Source organism: Podarcis melisellensis (genome assembly GCF_964234715.1).
Source record: "Podarcis melisellensis genome assembly, chromosome: 1".
In the NCBI taxonomy this organism is placed as follows: Eukaryota; Metazoa; Chordata; class Lepidosauria; order Squamata; family Lacertidae; genus Podarcis; species Podarcis melisellensis.
Genome location: NC_138528.1, coordinates 13,048,802 through 13,064,254, shown reverse-complemented (window position 1 = coordinate 13,064,254; position 15,453 = coordinate 13,048,802). Strand labels below are relative to the sequence as shown.

Genomic DNA, 15,453 nt, shown 5'->3' with positions numbered 1-15,453 from the left:
TAGTTTGGGGGTTCTCCCCTCCCCCAACCCCATCCTCGTTGATCAGGTGAAGCAGCTATTGGTGGCCCCCTCAGCTGAGGAAGAGAGGAGAGGGCTTGCAGTTTTCTTGCTCAAACTCATTGCCTTGGCTCCTTTGTTTCCTAAGGTAGATACCCACACAGGCTGTTGCAGTTTGAACATCATAACACTGGCCCGATTTATTAACCTGTTGTAAGAAAGAAGGAAGGGTGGCCCAGGGGCCTCTTATATAGTGTTGCTGCTGACCTTTAAAGCCCTAAATGGCCTCAGTCCTGTATACAGTGGTGCCCCGCAAGACGAATGCCTCGCAAGACGGAAAACTCGCTAGACGAAAGGGTTTTCCGTTTTATGAGCTGCTTCGCAAGACGAATTTCCCTATGGGCTTGCTTCACAAGACGAAAACGTCTTGCAAGTTTGTTTCCTTTTTCTTAACACCGTTAATACAGTTGCGACTTGACTTCAAGGAGCAACTCATAGAACGCAGTGTACATAGTAGCCTTTTTTGAGGTTTTTAAAGACTTTGGTATTTTTGAAGCTTTTCCAAAACTTCTTTTGCAGCCATTTGGTAAGTTAAGCTTTTAAAACTTTTTTGGGGGGGTTGGATTTTGGGTTGGGGTGTTTGGAATTCAAGGACTTGGTGTTGGGGAGGGGTTTGCAAGAATCTGGAAGCTTGTGGGGTTTTTTCTGCATTTTTATGATTTTCTGTGACCATTGGGCCACTCTGCTGTTTTTTAAAAAAAATTCTGGATTTGAATTTCTGTGTGCTGGGTGGCTGGGGGAACAGTTGGGGAGGGGTTTGCAAGAATCTGGAAGCTTGTTTTCCCCCCTGCATTTTTATGATTTTCTGCGACCATTGGGCCACTCTGCTGTTTTTTTAAAAAAATTCTGGGTTTGAATTTTGAAATGCTCTTTACAGTATGTGTGACTTTAAAGAGCACTTAATAAACTCTCGTTGTACCAAATTTGGCTTTGTTTGGACTTTTTTTGACCATAGGAATGCATTAATTGATTTTCAATGCATTCCTATGGGATTTTGTGCTTCGCAAGACGAAAAATTCGCTAGATGAAAAAATTCACGGAACGAATTAATTTCGTCTTGCGAGGCACCACTGTACCTGAAGGAGCGTCTCCACCCCCATTGTTCAGGCTGGACACTGAGATCCAGCACCGAGGGCCTTCTGGTGGTTCCCTCATTGCGAGAAGTGAGGGTACAGGGAACCAAACAGAGGGCCATCTTGGTAGTGGCCCCCTCGCTGTGGAATGCCCTCCCATCAGATGTCAAAGAAATAAGCAGCTATCTTATTTTTAAAAGACATCTGAAGGCAGCCCTGTTTAGGGAAGGTTTTAATATTTAATGCTGTATTGTTATTAATACTCGATTGGGAGCCGCCCAGAGTGGCTGGGGAAACTCAGCCAGATGGGAGGGTATGTATGTATGTATGTATGTATGTAGTAGTAGTAGTAGTAGTAATAATAATAATAATAATAATAATAATAATAATAATAATAATAATCTGCATCATCCAGTAAGACAATGCATGGGAAAGAGCCATGCCAGTAGTATTACTAAATGGTCAGCAGTTGAAATTTTGGGGGCAAGTCCGACTTTCTGATTTTTTAATTATTCTGGAGGGAATTCAACTAAATAATTTCACCACCAGAATGACTTCCGCTTGATCAGAGAACCTTCATCTTCTCCTCCCCCCACCCCCAAATCTGCTCCAGAGGGCTGGAAGAAACCCCAGAAAGGATTTAGGGTCATGCGAGGGAGGTAGAGATTTCCTTAAAGTTTTCCTACCAAACATTTGCTTCCAGTTCTCTTTTTCTACTAGCGCATTTACTGTTCTGTTGGAAGGGAAAAGGCATATAAAGCATGGCTTCTGAAAAGCCTCTGTGCACTAAAACTCCTTTACATTACAATGAAATGCTATCCTTACCAAGTATATGACACTCCATATCTAGCCAATTCATTGCTATTACCATATATTGAATGTCAAATGAAACCATAATGGTGGCAAATTGAAAGTATAATGTTAGGCGAGATTCAAACGACTGAGTAAGCGTTGGAAACTCAAACCATTTGTTTCACAAATGGGGAGTTCAAAAACAACGAAGGAGGAGGTGAGGCAGGTGAATGGATCACCTACTCAGAGACTGATCCCGGAAGAAGTTGAAATAGGGCAGTTGCACAGAGATGTACATGCTCTGGTTATCTCCCACTTGGACTACTGCAATGAGCTCTACATGGGGTTACCTTTGAAGGTGACCCGGAAACTACAACTAATCCAAAATACGGCAGCTGGTCTGGTGCCTGGGAGCGGCCACCGGGACCATATAGCACCAGTCCTAAAGGACCTACACTGGCTCCCAGTACGTTTCCGAGCACAATTCAAAGTGTTAGTGTTGACCTTTAAAGCCCTAAATTGTCATGGGCCAGGAGTCAGCTTCACCTGTTGAGCAGCAGCCTGAAGGAGCAGAGAGCAAAGTGACTCCACCTGCTGCTCATCAGCCTTCTTGCTCCTGATGTGAAGCAGCTGGCTCCAGCTTTCTTCAGCAGGGTTTCCCACCTCAGTCAGTTGCTGGAAACAACATTCATTGTTCCTGGGCAGACCTTGCTGCTGCTTCTTGATTCTTGAGACCTTGGAACTTCGGCTTTCTTGACCCCCAGATCATCTGACTATGTGAACTGAGATACCCTTGACCTTAGGACTGGACTAAACATTGTATACAAACTCTGCCTCCAGGCAAGTACCATCCCCCCCGAGACTCAGCTGGTGGTCTAGTTTCTTCCTCCACTTAATTCTGCTGTGGCTGGCAGTAGAGGACTATGGCATAAATGGCCTCGGCCCAGTATACCTGAAGAAGCGTCTCCACTCCCCATCATTCAGCCTGGACACTGAGATCCAGCTCTGAGGGCCTTCTTGCAGTTCCCTCACTGTGAGAAGTGAAGTTACAAGGAACCAGGCAGAGGACATTCTCAGTAGTGGCACCCACCCTGTGGAACACAAGGAAATAAACAACTATCTGACTTTTAGAAGACATCTGAGAGCCAGTGTGGTGTGGTGGTTAAGAGCGGCGGACTCGTAACCTGGTGAACCGGGTTCACTTCCCCGCTCCTCCACATGCAGTTGCTGGGTGACCTTGGGCCAGTCACACTTCTCTGAAGTCTCTCAGCCTCACTCACCTCACAGAGTGTTTGTTGTGGGGGAGGAAGGGAAAGGAGATTGTTCACCGCTTTGAGACTCCTTCAAGTAGTGATAAAGTGGAATATCAAATCAAACTCCTCCTCCTCTCTCCTCTCTCCTCCTCCTCCTCCTCTCTCCTTCTCCTCCTTCTCCTCCTCCTTCTCCTCCTCCTTCTCCTCCTCCTTCTCCTCCTCCTTCTCTCTCCTCCTCCTCCTCCTCCTCCTCCTCCTCCTCCTCCTCCTCCTCCTCCTCCTCCTTCTTCTTCTCCTTCTCCTTCTCCTTCTCCTTCTCCTCCTCCTCCTCTCTCCTCGTCCTCTCTTCTCCTCCTCCTCCTCCTCCTTCTCCTTCTCTCTATTGAAAAGTTTTTAATGTCTGGTGTCCTATTATGTTTTTATATGTCCGCCCACATGGGTGGGGTATAAATAATGAAATGATGATGCAAGAGTTTCCAAAGAAGATCCTACTTAAAGGAGATGTGGGGTTTTTATTCACTTCTCTATCTCATGGGGCCACACCAATAATTCCTGCTTGAGAACTTTCAGCTTCAGTGTGGGAGAGCTCTTAAAACTGTGGGTCATTTCAATACCCCAGTTCAATTCCCAGAGAACCTTCAGGGAACTCTGGGGATTGTAGCTCTGGAAGGGGCATAGGAATCCCCTAACAGCTCTAATGCCCTTAGCAAATGCCCAAGGTTCTTTGGGTCAAACCAAGACTTTGGGTGAAGCCACATTCCTGGGATAGAGTGCTCACATGTTCAGGCACATGCTGTGATGCAAGAGCTATTCATTCAGACACTTGAATCAGCCTTAGGAAGTTTTCCAGTAGCCTCCTAAGGGAAGTGTACTTATTCCCAAAGAATGCAAGCAGAATTTACTAGCATGTATAGCAATTTCTTGCAGTCACTTTTTTTTAAGGGGGAAAGGTAAAAACATTCACAAATCTCCTCCCCTTTCCTGAAAATATTTGTGTCTGCTTAGATAGTTCTTAATTATGAGTATCATTCTGTTTCCTAAACCAGGCCCATTCTAATGGCACATGGAAGGAAACTAACATGACAGAGGTCAAACCAAGGCAGCCAAGCCCTCTGCCACATGTTTCCGCTGAATGAATATATATATTTCCATCACATTGCTTAGGCTGAATTTAGCAGTGTGCATAGCCCACAACCAAAACAAAAACAGAGCCATGGAGAAAAAGGTCAGCTGTCAAAAAATCCCTCCCCAAATGGGAGTTCATGCAGGACATTCCACCTATGTTTGCATCCATCCTCCTCTGGAGAACAATATTGTAGAAATGTTTAATTGTAATTTATCTTTAAGAATAGCTATTATACAACCTGTAGCACTTAATCTCAGGGTAGGGTATGTGGTGCATGTCAAACAACAATGCTTCTCAAAAAGCATACTGTGAGGAAGGGATGGGGGGTCTCTGAGACTTCCAGATGTTGTTGTACTGCAGCTCTCATCAGCTCCAGCCAAGGATGGCAGGCGTTGTAGTCCGTCAACATAGTGGCACAGAAACATATGAGGCTGCCTTATAACAGGTCAGTCCATTGGTCTAGCTCAGTATTCTCTACACCAGAGTTTCCCAAACTTGGGTCTCCAGCTGTTGCGTGGCGATTCCCGCCCCCTTCCACAGATGGAATAAATAAAGACACTGGACACCAGAATTTAGGTTAATGGGCAAAAAATGGCCACAACTTTATTGATTGCAGGTAAGAGTGGTACTGTCTTTAGGCATTGGCCCTATCAGACTAACCGGAATAGAACCGGGAAGGGTTAAGCACCAACAGGGGGAGCCCCTGAGATGCACATCCCTAGCCGCTCCCCGAGGGGTTACCGCTCGGGAGCGCGCTTTAGGCCCTAGCCTCCATAGGTTTCGGACGAGGCGATGCCCCCCGGAGCCCTTTATCGGACTACCCTTCAACATTTGGGGGGAGGTGATGGCGTTCCTCCCCCCCAACTCATTTGCATAATAATACCCCTGCCAATGCCTAACCACCCAAACCAAAGGTGTTGTGACGTTTTGCTACGAGGTAGGCGAAAAAACCAAGTGGCTTCCAAAATAATGCCAATTAGCCAAGTGGAAAAACTCCTACCAGGCCCCTTGCGGCAACCAACCGAAGTCCATAGCAAAGTCCAAATGACAACCTAGAGGGTGGGAAACCACAGCTGGCTGTAAGAAAAGAAAGGGGCGAGCACGGGGTGCCCCAACCTTAAGTGAACTCTACTAAGCCCGCCCCCGCTGCCAGCCGATTGGCTGGCATGGTGAATGATGAATAATAATGAATCCTGGGATTCCCAAGTCTGGTGGGGCTGCAGCTAGCCCTGCGAGGATGTAGGTGGGGCGTGAGCCCGCAACCCCCCCCCTCCTTATGTCGGGAGTGGCTTTGTGGGACTACAACTCCCATCAACCCTAGCTAGCAGGACCAGTTGTCCGGAATGATGGAAATTGTAGTCCAAAAACAGCTGGAGACCCATGTTTGGAAACCCTGGTTTACACGACTAGCAGTGGCTCCATAGGGTTTTTGTTGTTGTTTAGTCATTTAGTCGTGTCCAACTCTTCATGACCCCATGGACCAGAGAAGAAGAGGAAGAAGAAGAGTTTGGATTTGATATCCCACCTTTCACTCCCTTTAAGGAGTCTCAAAGCGGCTAACATTCTCCTTTCCCTTCCTCCCCCACAACAAACACTCTGTGAGGTGAGTGGGGCTGAGAGACTTCAAAGAAGTGTGACTGGCCCAAGGTCACCCAGCAGCTGCAGATGGAGGAGCGGAGGCACGAACCCGGTTCCCCAGATTAGGAGACTACCGCTCTTAACCACTAGACCACACTGGCTCTCACGCCAGGCACTCCTGTCTTCCATTGCCTCCCGCAGTTTGGTCAAACTCATGCTGGTAGCTTCGAGAACACTATCCAACCATCTCGTCTTCTGTCGTCCCCTTCTCCTTGTGCCCTCCATCTTTCCCAACATCAGGGTCTTTTCCAGGGAGTCTTCTCTTCTCATGAGGTGGCCACAGTATTGGAGCCTCAGCTTCAGGATCTGTCCTTCCAGTGAGCACTCAGGGCTGGTTTCCTTAAGAATGGATAGGTATGATCTTCTTGCAGTCCATGGGACTCTCAAGAGTCTCCTCCAGCACCATAATTCAAGAGCATCAATTCTTTGGCGATCAGCCTTCTTTATGGTCCAGCTCTCACTTCCGTACATCATAGCTTGAACTATAGGTAGGTGATATTCCTAGACCTACATGAAGAGGCCAGTGATTGAACCTGGGGACTTCTGTATACAGAGCAGATGTTCTACCACTGAACTACAGAACAGGGAAGCCCAGACACTTTAGGCATAAAGCTATGTCAACTCCAGGTTGTTGTTTTTTTTTGGGGGGGGGGGCGTTCCTCAGGTAAAATGCCCTTAGGAGGTCCCCCCTCCCAACTGAATCTGCCTCTTTGTCAATGTCAAATCTCTCCTTTCACTAGACCTCTCCCTACAGGTCCAATATGCACTACCGTCCAGAGGTACAGGGCAAGCAGGCAAGTAAAAGCTGCATCTTATTTACCCTGTTCATAGGTAAATACATCAAGAAGGAAGGTCTGGAGGTCACCAGTGGTTTCTCCCACTGAAGTGTGGGCTTCAGCAGGTTCCCAGTGATGCTAACCACTGGTACCAGCGGGGTGTAGGACTCTGTTTCGACCAGCAGAAGTGCATCCTGTTATAGGAGGAATGCATTATTCACAACATACCTGGCACAGACTAGGAGACGGTGGAAGCCATTATCTCGGGGAGAGGTGCAGCTTAGGAAAAAAAGCTTTTTCCTTGTTACTGCAAAGTGCTATCAGTAGGAGTTCCGTGTGATTTACAGCTATTCTGAGGAAAATGCATTTTGTCATCAAGCCGAGTGGGAAATTGCCCAGATTGCAAGACTCTTTTTTTCTTTCTTTTTTAAGAAAAAGAGAGAGAGGAAAATAGATACATTCTATATTCTGTATCGGGCCTGGGAGGAAACAAAAATCTCAACTTGCTCCCTCCCACATCCTTTCTCCACTGTCTTTCTCAGTTTTGGTTCATAGTTTCGTGTGATTCCCCTTTTCCTGTGTTCTGCATTTCTCCAGTGCTGCTTACTTTCCCGTCAGTAGCTGGAATATTGGAAATATACCCTCAGTATGCTTATTTTCTGCGTGAAGAGCTGGCTTATGATACTTTAGTGCCGTCGATAAATCTATCAATGGCTACAACCCATGACAGCTATACAGAAGGGAGCCTGTGTTGGGAGACCTGTTTGCGGTTTTCAGGAAAACATCTGATTGGCTCCTCTGGAACAGAGAATGCTGGGATAGAGGGGACTTGACTAGATCCGGACTAGTTGATGCTGTGGAAGATGAAGCAAAACAAGAGGTTGGATGACCATCTGTCATGGATGCTTTAGCTGAGATCCCTACATTTCAGGGGGTTGGACTAGATTACTCTTGGGGTCCCTTCCAATTCTACAGTTCTATGATTCTGAGATTCTTTAAGGTCTGTGTTTGGAGAATACATGGAAGATGCTTGTACTTAGCATAGGGTGGCTCCAAAATGGTAGCAGAAGTGGCTGAGCAGCAGAGCCTGGTTTGCAATTTGGCTTCAGGACATGGAACTGTTACATAATGTGCATCATGCATTGTAATATCTATGCACTAGAAACTGAACTGTTCAACAGCTCTGTAAAAAACAACAACTCTGGGATCTTTTCTGCTGTATATAAATACTTGATATAAATAGACTGCCATTACCCCTGGCCATTGGTCATGCTAGTTGAGGCTGATGGGAAGTGTAGGCTGATGGGCCAGTGTGGTGTAGTGGTTAACAGCGGTAGTCTCGTAATCTGGTGAACCGGGTTCGAGTCTCTGCTCCTCCACATGCAGCTGCTGGGTGACCTTGGGCTAGTCACACTTCTTTGAAGTCTCTCAGCCCCACTCACCTCACAGAGTGTTTGTTGTGGGGGAGGAAGGGAAAGGAGAATGTTAGCCGCTTTGAGACTCCTTCGGGTAGTGATAAAGCGGGATATCAAACCCAAACTTTTCTTCTTCTTCTTCTTCTTCTTCTTCTTCTTCTTCTTCTTCTTCTTCTTCTTCTTCTTCTTCTTCTAGTTCAGCTGATCTAGACTAATCTCTTCACAAAAATGAAGGATCTCTTATACCCAGCAAACACACAAATCCATATAAAGAATCCAGAAAACATGGAGAAATGTTCCTCAAATATACCTATAGAACATACACTCTTTCTAATCTTGACTATTTCCAAGAGAGAACCGTTTCAAACTTTGCTACAAAACCTGTCCTACCCGTTCTGAAATTCACACATATACACCTCTAATCCACACCTAAATCTGAAATAACCCCTGCTGAGATAAAGGGTAGAGGAAGAAATTCAGTTTGCATTCCCAAAACAATATGCAAACTGAAACATAGTTATCCTTCAAAAACACACTTCTCTGAATTTTGTGATGCAGTCTTTCAACTAAAAAAAAAAAGTGCGCTCATAAACACAGGAGAAAAATTAAGAGAGAGTGTGCATAAAACATTTATTAATGAAAATAACATATAAAAATTCATTAGATGAAGGGAAAATATATTGCAAAAATGAGTATTAGGCAAAGTTGCATACAGAAATGTGTAAATTAGGAGGAATGCACTCTAAAGTGCCGGCATTTGTGAAAACTGTTGCAGAAATGTGACAAACTGTACTTAAGATTGTAAAAATGAGAAACTGACAATCTAAAATTGACTGATTTGGCCATCCTTTCCCTGAGATTGCTAGGAAGAAGGAAGCTGTGGGCATCCAGATATTGCTGGACTACATCTCTGGTTATCCTTGGCTATCAGCCTTGATGGGGCTGGTGACAGCTGGTGATGGGACTCCAACACCTGGAGAGCAACAAGTTCCACACCCCTGGATAGATGTTCCACCTTGGAATGATGACACCTCCCATAATCACCCAATAACCCTTCAATTTTTCAGGTGATAGGAGTACAAACAAAGTCATCTTGGCATCACAACGATGCTATTTATTGAAAACCATCCTAGTCAAAGGGCAAATCTGCAACCTGGAGTGGAGGCCAGCAGAAAGTGGTTAAAAGTATGTTGCCCAAAAGCAGCGTTTGCCGTAAACATATAGAAGCAAGTTGCTAAATTCTGCCATGGTTCAAATCCTAGATGAGTGTAAGCAATTAAGCCCATAGCATCTAGAATTGATGCTTTTGAATTATGGTGCTGGAGGAGACTCTTGAGAGTCCCATGGACTGTAAGAAGATAAAACCTATCCATTCTTAAGGAAATCAGCCCTGAGTGCTCACTGGAAGGACAGATCCTGAAGCTGAGGCTCCAAGACTTTGGCCACCTCATGAGAAGAGAAGACTCCCTGGAAAAGACCCTGATGCTGGGAAAGATTGAGGGCACAAGGAGATTGGGGGCGACAGAGGACGAGATGGTTGGACAGTGTTGTCGAAGCTACTAACGTGAGTTTGACCAAACTGCAGGAGGCAGTAGAAGACAGGAGTGCTTGGCGTGCTCTGGTCCATGGGGTCACGAAGAGTCGGACATGACTAAACGACTAAACAACAACATCTATACCTTCTGGAGCAGTATAGCTTTATTGAGTAAATGCAACAACCCATCATTAGTATTCAGTCAGTCTGCTAGGGCAATAATGGGAGGAGTGTATACATTTATCTGTAACTGGCTATGACGTAACATGGTGATTTTTCTGATTTAAAATCCCACCAAAACTAGGGGGGAGGGGGTTGTTTTGAGTGTATCAAATGCAACCTATGTGATTCAAAGGTATCATCGAAAACGCCAACACAGGCCAGCTCCTATTATTGCAAATAAAATAGGGCATGGGGCTATCCAATGCAGATCAATATACAGCGAAGCTTTCTGGTTATGAAGGTCTGTCCCTCTCTTGCTGTATACAAGCTATCTTCATACCCCAGCTGAGATCAGCACAGATTAAAATGGCTGTCAGATACCAAATTGACCTGCAATTAAGTCTCCATGGATGCTGAAAAGGCTGATGTCCTCAGAGAGCCATCAGTGATGGATGGGGAAAGTGGTTGTCCCTGTACTAGGAGCCTAGCCAAATACAAATAGGAGGTGAGAGTTCAATGTGATACAAGGCACATGACTGCACAAATAAGAGTGGAAAGAATGGAAAGCTGTTACTACAGTGTTTAGATGGAGGTGCCCCAGGGAGCCATTGGACATTTGACTGGTTGCCAGTGAAAATTCTGGGCATGCCAAAAGCTTTCAACGTTTGCAAAAATCTGGCTCAAGCTACGTATCCCCTGTTGAGACTGTCTGTGGAAAACCAACTGAGGTAGGAAGAGTCAATAATGTCAAGGCTCTTTTCAGCTGGCAATGGCAAAAGGATTGTGCATGGAATGCGTCATGAGATTCTGTGGCATATTTAATATTTCTCTATGACATGCTTTAGTTGTTTTTCCCGTCTAGCATTGCCCAGCTCAAAGCACTTAATAAAATTTAGTGTTGTTGTTGAATAGGCCGTCCCTATTTTCATCTGTTTATTTCCACCCCTCCCATCCATAGCTGTCAACTTTTCCCTTTTCTTGGGAGGAATCCTATTCGGAACAAGGGAATTTCCCTTTAAAAAGGGGGAAAATTGACAGCTATGCTCCCATCTGACTGGTTTGCCTCAGCCATGTTGGGTAGCTTACAACATATATAAAAACATAATTAAAAATTTAACACCCCCTAAAAATTCTGTATTTATAACTGACAATGTATCTCCCTTTAAAGTGGTTGCCATCTAGTTTGGAAGGACCAGGCACAATGGTTGGATGCTCTGCCTTTCAAGGGGGCATGGGGATTGGCATTGGGTGGGGTGGGAGCTGGCATAGTTGGATATGTTTTCTCTGCTCCCCCCCTTTCCCCTTGCCTCGCTCCCCCTTGCCCCCCACCTCCATGGAATGCCCACACCTCTTTCCTCCTTGCCTGATTAGGTGGTTTTGGTCACATGCCCCCTGCCTGCCCTGACTCCTGAGCCCATCAACGGGGTCTCGTCACGGTGTTTTAATTGGCTGAGCGCGAAAAGACCAAAGTTGTCTGTAGAGAACCGTTAACCTCTTTGAATAGTAAACCTTAAAAAACTTCCCTATACAGGGCTGCCTTCAGGTGTCTTCTAAAGGTTGTATAGTTACTGTACTTTTTGCTCTATAAGACTCACTTTTTCCCTCCTAAAAAGTAAGGGGAAATGTGTGTGCGTCTTATGGAATGAATGCAGGCTGCACAGCTATCCCAGAAGCCAGAACAGCAAGAGGGATTGCTGCTTTCACTGTGCAGTGATCCCTCTTGCTGTTCTGGCTTCTGAGATTCAGAATATTTTTTTCTTGTTTTCCTCCTCGAAAAACTAGGTGCGTCTTGTGGTCTGGTGCGTCTTATAAAGCGAAAAATACGGTACTTATTTCCTTGCCTCAGGGGTCACGCAACTCAGTACCCTCCAACATTTCTGCGATGAGAATAGGGACCTCCTAAGGAAAAGTGGGACAAAGCAGGATCAGTTCTGAAACAGGAATGCCTTCTGTAAATCTAGGACTGTCCCTGGAAAATAGGGGCACTTGGAGGGTCTGGTGAGGTAGGTTAGCTTAAGCAGCAATGACTGGCCCAAAGTCATCCAATGAACTTCATATCCGAGTCGGGATTTGAATCCTGGTCTGCCTGGTCATAGTCCGACACTCTAGCCACCACACAACACTGGCTCTATGGTCAATCATAATTGACCAAAGACTATGCCAGCTTGTCCTCATGGGAAGTGGAATCCTACAGTATTGGCCAGGCAACAGATTCCTCATCCCCATGACATACAGTGCCTTGAATTCTGCACTAAGCTACAGTCTTTCCAGCAGACTATTTGCCCATCTAGTCCCGTACTGTCTCTCCTGTCTAGTAGCAGTCCTCAAGTGTCTCAGAACGAGGTCTTCTGCATCACCTGTGACCTAAGCCTGGGAGATGCCAGGGACATGCTTTGTTATCACTCAGTGACAGTCTCTCCTTGAATCTTGCACAAATGGGAAGGGGTTCCTCAGCAAAGCAATCATCGTGGAGAGGCTCCCTGAAGATTAAAAAGAAACAATTGCAAACCGCTGCTGTGGCAAAGCCCACAAAGGCGACGCAAAAGGGAAATAGCAAACCAAGATCTCATTTCACAGAAGCGAATTTACTTGAGTTCTCGACATGGCCTCCGATGATCAATTCTTTTCAAAACTTTCCTCTTCCCATCAGAGAAGGAAGCGAGAGCCATCACATTCATCACAAAGAAATGATCAGCCGCAATATCCTGCATCTGAGCTGCAACGCGGCCTCCCAGCTCCTTACATTAATAAAACAACACCACGTTTTGGAAAAGAATTAGTTATTTGTTGAATGAAAGGATATTTCTGTCAATAAATCATTCTGGCTTCTGTGGGGGCATTTCAAAGGCCATTTTAAATTAAGGGAAGGGTGGCTGGCCTGCTCCGTCCACTGCTGAACAAACAAGGTTTTTGTCTGTAAACACTAACTCAGATTCTCCCCACAACCAGCACCACCCTGATCTTAACTAACACAACATGCCATAAATATTGCAGGTGGAATTTTCCATGTTCCATGAGCAGGACTTTGTCAATGTGATTTTCCACTCCCAAATGGAAAACATAATAAAATGAACCTACTACACAAAGGAGGGTCCTGAGTTTATGCCATGGGTAGGCAAATTAAGGCCCAGGGGCTGGATCCGGCCCAACCACCTTCTCAATCCAGCCCATGGACGGTCCGGGAATCAGTGTGTTTTTACACGAGTAGAATGTGTGCTTTTATTTTAAAATGCATCTCTGGGTTATTTATGTGGCATAGGAATTTGTTCATTTATTTTTTTCCAAAATATGGTCCAGCCCCCCACAAGGTCTAAGGGACGATGGACCGGCCCCCTGCTGAAAAGGTTTGCTGACCCCTAAATTAAGGAGTTACAAACTATGGCAACATCAGAGCCCATGGTAATTTTTTTCTAGCCTTGTTCAGATTCTTTTATCTTTCTTCAACGTTCCTATAACTTTCTTACCTTAGCAAGTCAGTATCTACATTATAAACCCTAAATCTGTGTCCAAAGATTATGCAACATGTGTACATCTCCCTCTGCACTGACTACTACACTGATTGACAGCAGGTCTCCAGGGTTTCAGGCACTGGTCTATCCCAGGCCTACTTGGAGATGCCCAGGATTTAACGTGGAACCTTTTGCATGCAAAGTAGACACAGTACCACTGAACTATGACCCTTTACCAAACTACAAAAGGTAGCATACTTTTATATTTCCAGTATTTTCCTCTATCTTCTATAAAGCACATAAAGTAGCTTTGATTCTTGAAGGCGTCCGGGCAGGGGAATTAGAAAGATTGATTCTATTCTTGTCTCAGACATTTTCTTTGTGAACCTGTACATATTACTTAACCTCCTGATTTAACACTGCTGCATCAAGTCTCTCTCTCTCTCTCCCCCATCCTTCTTCTAGGATTGCTGTGAAATTCACGGTTCAAAAATGGCAACTGACTACTATTTGTAGTTTTTGTCCTGCTTTCAAATTATCCAAGAGGAAATGATAGTTACTTTCAGGAGGCTGGTTTCGAAAACATTGTTCGGGTAGCAGAATGTGTACACATCTGTCTTTGTTACACATTCAAATATTGATCTTTTGCAGCTCTTGTCAATCAGCCTGCTGTGTTGCTTTCTTATCCTGGAGTTAGAGGAACCGAGGGCTGTTCCCTTCCTCAGCACAATGGAGAACAAAAGGAGGCATAGGATAAAGAAAAGGTGAATGATACTTAGTAAGACTGCAAGCAAATACAGATTCAAGCCCATTGTAGGAGCAGAACATACATCTTAGCAGAAACAGTTTGCTGGGTGGGATAAGAGCCACTACACTAACTTCATGCCAGGTGAGTCACAGTTGCTTGCTGGAAGGCCAAGCTGGTAGAGAGGTCAGCATGGTGCAAGCACACCAGCAGGAGCATCAGATTGGTTCTGCCAGGGTGTTTGCACCATGCACCACCTCACCTTGCTAACTTGTGGTGCTTCATGTATGCATTCTTGGGGAGAACCTTGAAAGGAGGACCCTGGAGATATGCTCTTTGATACTGGGGAAAATACCAGCTATGGTAATAGTGGGCAAACTTGGCCCTCCAGCTGTTTTTGGACTACAACTCCCATCATCCCTAGCTAACAGGACCATTGGTCAGGGATGATGGGAATTGTAGTCCCAAAACAGCTGGAGGGCCAAGTTTGGCCACCACTAAGCTATGGGAAAGGCTTAATGAGAAGCCTTTAAGATAAGCTAATGTGGTAAACTGAGTATATGACTCCCCTGCTGAGTGCCTGAGGGCCCCTTTCCTGCCTCTCCCCACCTGACCTAGGGCGGGGACTGACAGGCCTTATAAGGACTGTTGCTGTGGCTAAAATCCACGGGTTAGGGGGCGCAAATTACTTGCTTTGCCCCGGGTGCTGACAACCCACACTATGCCACTGCCTCCATGGGATTCCAGTCAGGCCAATAGCACTCAAGAAGCAGGCAGAGCAGGACTGCTGATGAGTGTGGCCTTGAGAGAGAAGTTGTGGCCTCGGGAGAGTCTCAAGGCCCAAATAGATGGGCTGATGGGGGCTGCCTGAGGTCCATTACCCCCGATCTATCAAAAACATATCCTTCTCTGTGCTTGCCCCTGTAATATGGGACCCACCTTCTCAATTTTAGGTTCCTATGTATAAAGTTTGTCAGTTCTTAAAAGCACTTGGAGGGGTGATTAATAGAGCTTCATTGTCCGGTGGCTTTTTTTGGTGTGATTGCTGGTGCAATTTAAAGCTTGCACTTTAAAACAGACCTTTAATGTAAAGGATTGTTTTTTTCAATCATGCAGTCAGCTGCCTTGAGCATGCAGGAACAGCAGGACAGAAGAGTTTTCCTTATGATCCTTAGATTTTCTACAGACTGAGCTGAACTCTTCCTATCAAATACCCAAAGCTTGAATTATTATTATTATTATTATTTGCACAGCTGGTTGTAGCTGGTTGTAGCATTGGCTCACCGTAGCCAAAGGCACTGATGACTGACAAGAAGAATTCCTCTGTAAAGTCACTCACAGAAGGAGGCAGTAATGGGTATCTCTCCCTATTTGTTTACAGCAAGATAAGACAGTTCTTCAGCTACCAAATAAACTCCATGACTGCCCACAAT

The 15,453-nt window shown here is 45.4% G+C and overlaps 1 long non-coding RNA gene across 3 annotated transcripts in view; it reads right to left on the bottom strand.

Annotated features, from left to right (window-relative positions):
* LOC309372739 overlaps positions 1–15,453 on the bottom strand; it is a 163,772-nt gene that overhangs the window by 88,616 nt on the left and 59,703 nt on the right. Inside the window, exons 3-4 of one of the 3 annotated variants that reach the window (XR_014169654.1) lie at positions 13,836–13,995; positions 12,393–12,564 (exon numbers count right to left, since the gene is read on the bottom strand). The exons of 1 other annotated variant lie outside the window; for it this stretch is intronic. This is a non-coding gene — a long non-coding RNA (uncharacterized lncRNA). Of the gene's footprint in view, positions 1–12,392; positions 12,565–13,835; positions 13,996–15,453 lie in introns of those variants that run through there. One more of the 3 variants, XR_014169655.1, reaches the window with a different exon arrangement.